The following is a 6,000-nucleotide window of genomic DNA, read 5'->3' as shown; positions in this document are numbered from 1 at the left end:
TACGTTAACTATTGAATATCTGGTACATATTCTCACAAGCACCTTACCAAGAATCGCTCGAGTAACAAACGAAGTTTTGAGTGGTGTGCCTGGCAAACAATGAAGATTGTGTAGTTAAGAAAGATCTGATAATTGGGATATCAAGTGTACTTTATCGTTCTCTTCTGTTTGATTATAACTTAGTGACCATGAAAAGTACCCATGAAGATCTTTGCACGTAGAGCAAAACGAAATTATTATTATTGAAACAGAGATCCGATAATATAAAGGAAATAGGCAATCGAGTAATGAATGACAAAATATCTGGGAAACATGCAATACTATGAAACATCTGTAAAATATTAAGCAAATGCATATATGGAACTATAACAGTGACACAGCAGCATGCAAACGAAGAATTGAGGGGAAAATGACTTTAAAGCTGGACATTAACGAGAAAATAAAATGGGACTGAATCAGTTTTACTAACGATGGGAATACAGAACCCCAGAAAGATTAAAACGAGTTAAAACTGGAGTCATGTAAAAACTAGAAATTTGTTAGGGGGAACTCGAAGAATATTTTCTAACAGGAAATGAAAAGAAAGGAAAAATAGTAAAAAGAAATGTAAAAGGACGCGGGTAGTAAATGAAACATTCAAGTATCGATTAAAAGTGATCAAAAAGAGAAACGTTGTTTTCGTATTAAATAAAATGAGAAATTCACCATGAATACCACAAGTCAGTAACGCAAAATTCACAAATTAAACACAAAAATGGACAGGAGGAGGAGGAGGATATTTTCAGCATCATTACTATCACCACCACGGAGAGAGAGAGAGAGAGAGAGAGAGAGAGAGAGAGAGAGAGAGAGAGAGAGAGAGAGAGATCAAGTGCAGAAAGTTTGCGTGAGAGAGAGAGAGAGAGAGAGAGAGAGAGAGAGAGAGAGAGAGAGAGAGAGAGAGATTTCTGAAAACTCACCTGTTACTGGTGATCCCAACCATCGACTTTCAATAATGTTTGCAGCGGATCTAAGTTTAGTATCAATTTTGGGTTTCCTATCTGTCTGGAAGTTGATTCACAATAGGCCTCTCTCTCTCTCTCTCTCTCTCTCTCTCTCTCTCTCTCTCTCTCTCTCTCTCTCTCTCTCTTACGTCTTACCATCACCCGTTACATTTATTCCCAAATAATTCTATGAATCGAATGCAACTATTCCAGCACCTTCCATACTAACAATTCTCGTGGATCTTTCTGGCCTCCATAATCCTCTGTTACAGGATTCTTGCTAATAAGAATTAATAAGTTTCTCTTTTCAAATGACTTCACCGTCCATGACCATTGGCATTAGTACAGAAGTTATTCCTACTTATAAATCAATCCAAAGTTAGCATCACCTCCTTACCTGATCACAAATCCCCTGGTCATTGCTTTGCTCCTACCAGTAAACACTATTATTTCCAAACGTTAGTCAATCCACTCCTTATACAGCATACTAAATTTTCTTATTATTTCACAAACATGCCTCGCGTATCTCGTCCTCTACACCCATCGTTATAATGGCTCTTTTGTAATTAAAGTAAAAAAAAAAAACGTGAATAGAGAAGAGATTTGTGCTCATCCGTTTAGTATTATACCAACCTTTTCGAAAGATGAAAATTTCCTATGTAACCTCTTTTCTAACCCCTAGATTTATGAAGAATAATTTGGGGGTCTTGCAAAGCAGAGCAAAGAATATGAATAAAGTCATTAAGGATTTTTCCCTAAGAAATTAGCCCGTTCAGTCTGGATACTGAGCTTCATAAGCCTTTGTCCTGCCGCATTTATCAGAAGATTAATTTCCTCTTTCATTTCGGCATTCTATATGCCCGTTCATTTTGGTTAAATAGCGAAAAATCACACAAGTCTCCTGCGTAAGGCTTTTATCCATTTACTTATCCACTCTTATTGCACCACGGGGGGATCTTAAAAGCAATTAATAAGGAAAAGCCTGTGGCTGCTGAGAGGAATCGTTAGCATAGTTAATGTGACGTTAGAAGAACTGGAAGGACGACAAATGCGGATAAATGCAGAATTGGCGGAAGGTTGATCTAAAAAATTTCGGGCTATTGACCAGCCGTGCCCCTAAGAACATAACAGAAAAAAAAAACAGTATTTATAAGATTCCATGTAAACAATGTAATAAAACTTATGTAGGACAAAGTGGCTGTTCGATTAAAATAACACAAATATTGTGTAAAAACTGGTAATATTTCAAATGCATTGTTAGTACACATGAATAATAGTAATCACGGTATTAACTGGACGGAATCAAGGGAAATTCTGTTTTGCAAAGGTCTAGTAAAAAGAAATTTAATAGAATCCTGTATAATTAAAATAGACTGACAATTTATTAAAATCAGCGTAGTTTTATATAAAGTTGATGAAATTTTAACGAATGATACTTTAAAACAAGTAGGCTATTAGGCATTACCACTGTTCGAGAATTTTTAGGGCTGTTTATCTTTTTAGTTTGTTTGTCAAAGAAAGTTTAAAAAATTCAAAGAGAAACTAAAATTACTCATTACGATTCTTACAAAGAAACTGTATAAAATTATTATTCTAGTAATTAGTAGTTTCAAACTCGAACCGGTACGTCGCTGAAGAACGTGAAGACAGAAAAAAGTTAATGTCAGCTTAGCGTGTCTACATTTTCTAAATTTTTAGTCTGTTCTGGAATGCATGCCCATAGTTCTAAGTGTCGAAGGAATGATAATTTTTATATAATATGAGGAATTCTGGTTTCTTTTGAAAATGCTACATCACGTTACTTTCTATTTTACTTCCTGATCACTGAATAAAAGGGGCTTTTCGCTCAACTTTCTGGAGACGCTAATGACAAAATTTTCATCTGAGAGAGAGAGAGAGAGAGAGAGAGAGAGAGAGAGAGAGAGAGAGAGAGAGAGAGAGAGAGAGAGGGAGAAATTTCTTAGAGTTAATTACGACAACACTGAGGCCAGTAAGGACACACAAGATACTTATGATATCAGAGGCTTAGTTATTCTCGCGAGCTCCTTTTCTATATTGGAACCTTGCTTACTCGCATTACCAACACTTTGTACTGACTGTCAGTTCGGAACAATAATTTATAAAACGATACTTAAGTGTTATCTTAATCAATACTAACACCGCATCCATTCTTCCAACATTGAAGCATTCGTCGAAAAAGGAAATCTGTTTTAATATTGCCTCTAGTATGTTTATTAATGAAATCCGTGATGAAATGGAAGCACAGAAATGAAACTGCTCTCGCCACCATACCCAACGAGGCAAAGTCATTCTTCCGGTAAAATGGTCATCCGGAGGGAGGTAGTTAGGAGATGCACCTTTGGTCGACCACCGTTCTTGCTTTGACCCAGATGTTATTGTCATACCATGGATCTTGTGACGCGTACCCTTAAGTCGAGATTCTGTTCGTTCCCCAGGCAGGTTAGTGACAGCACGTCCTAAGAAGACCCACAAAATCGAAAGTGATGGATTCCTTCAAGAATTTCACGTTCTGTGCATTCCGTAACGAGACTTGTTCTCAAATTATGTCTTCGCAAGATATATAGGATGTGGAAGTTACCTATGGGGGCATTTTTTTTTTTTTTTTTTTGTGGCGGGAATTGTCATAAAGTTATCTACAAACATCTCTGTTCCTAATTTCGTTAAAAATTAAATTCCGTTCTTTGGAAGATTTTCAAAGGTAGAATTTGTGAAAATCAGATAGTTTAAAATGGTCCACTTTGGTAAAATAATTCTTGCGCTGCACTAGTACTCCATATCAAGCTAGTGAAAGTATATCGTCTCTATATTATCTTTCTGTATTAATTAAATCTCACCTCGTCAATTATATTGTCACGCAAACTTAATAAAAAAAAATAAAAACGATAATCTATATTATGGTTGATCTTTGTTGGCAATCAGGCCAGACACTGAAGTTTTATATCATGGCCAAATCATTATCATCTGATGGATTATCCAAGGCTGAGGGTAAAGATTTAGCACTTCTGTTGGATGAATATTAATATTCTTACAATTTGAGTTACTATTCTCAAGTATCTTAAAAGGAATTATCGTAATAGGAAAGAAAGACACTGAGGGAATAATAGACTAAAGTTATCACCATAACAAAAAAAGTTGACTGTTAAACCGGAAATCTTTTTTTTTTTTTTAGCTACCCAAATCAAATCAATAAAGTAATCAAGTAATCTATAACTAGAATCTGGGCCAGAAACATTATTCACGAAGTCATCTACATCATAATCAACAAGTTTAAGAAAAATGAGCTAGCAATAGGAAGGAAGCTCTTGTTTCATCAGGGCTGAAAGAAGAGAATTCCCGAAAGGTGGTGTCCTGACACTTTGGGTGTGGTTGATTATTTTGTGTTCTTCATTTCTTTTCCTGTTTGACTAATGCCTTTATTCCACTTCATTATTAATTGGATATGCATTATCTCATCCTACTTCTTCCTTATTCATTTACTTATTGAACTCTTCTTTTCCATTATTTCATTATCTCATTAGATCCCATTTCCGATACCAAAAGCAATAACCATTCAATATCCTGCTGAAGGTGTAGCCACGAAGATGATGTACATAGTTACCAATACGTTCGTACATATTATGCAAGATGATAACTAATTATTATTTGTGTACGGTATGAAAAAAACATAAAAACTACTAATCATCTCATGCGTCAGTAATCACTATTACGTTACCTTAACAAGCAACACATTTTTATTACCGAGCATTTCTTTATGCATATATATAAAATCATTGCCAGCTATCAGGATGGTTTGTATTCGCCTTTTAATATCTAGCGTGAATAATAGCATGATTACCGAAAGCTTTCCCTGTGATGAAACTGGCCCTTAGGTGTGATACAAACCGGAAATGATGTTGTAATATTTATTTCCGTCACAAGATGCTCGCAATATATGATTTTTATTGTTCATAACTATCGCCATTGTCATTAATGCTTTTATTTATTTATTTTCCCTAGTTTCCCACTCGTGTGATTCTACTCCCTTTGTTCTTTCTCCATCTCGCCTTCTGCAATAAAGAGAAATCACCGAGAAAGATTGCCAGTTTAATATATCTCGCAGTATTATCTATGAGATATATTACATAGCACGAAGCTTGTTTATTCTATATACCAGTAACATTATCATGTCTGACACCGAGGCTGTATTTCGGATGAATATTTATGACAAGGATTTATTGCATCAAGAAATAACAGAAATTCAGAATTCTGCAGCATACGAGAAATGTTAAATAGTAACAGAAATACTCATAGATAATAAACAATTGAAGTAAAATTCCAGGATTTTTAACAGCGCGTCCAATTTATTTCTCCTTTCTTGATTCATTATAGTTTGTTTTACGATACATTTTATACAGTATAAAAATTAATTTCTTGAACACCTTAAAAATGGTTTAATTATTATCGTGATAAGCCACAATTAATTCGGATCATGTTTGGAAAGAAAACAATGAAATATCATTATGGCAAACTTATATCACATACACTCCTAAGACCTCTGTAAAACTAAATTTCGTAAACTCCAAGAAAGTTGAAACTCTGGCGTCAAAAGCCGCCAATGTTTTGTGGCTTACAATATCTTTTGAATTGATTCCATGAAAGATGTACCAAAAATAAGAGTGATTTAGAGTGATATAAAAATCAAAACATGTACTTAGTAATTAAACTCAGATTTTAACGTAATATTTGTCAATATACGGTAGCAAATTAGCGGAGAGAGAGAGAGAGAGAGAGAGAGAGAGAGAGAGAGAGAGAGAGAGAGAGAGAGAGAGAGAGTTGTTCCTAATTAGCACGAAGATGTACCAGCTCTTTGGAGTCAGCCTCCTGAGAGAAGCTTAAATCTTATGTCAATCAGGAGATAAGAGAATTAATGAAGGTTGTAACAATACTCAGGGACCTTACCTTACAGACCTTACAGTTCGTTCGGGTTGCCCCAGGTCCCTCAGTGTGAGGCACCTAA

The sequence above is a fragment of the Macrobrachium rosenbergii genome, chromosome 46 (genome assembly GCF_040412425.1).
Source record: "Macrobrachium rosenbergii isolate ZJJX-2024 chromosome 46, ASM4041242v1, whole genome shotgun sequence".
Taxonomy (NCBI): domain Eukaryota; kingdom Metazoa; phylum Arthropoda; class Malacostraca; order Decapoda; family Palaemonidae; genus Macrobrachium; species Macrobrachium rosenbergii.
Note: the sequence above shows the minus strand (reverse complement) of the source record.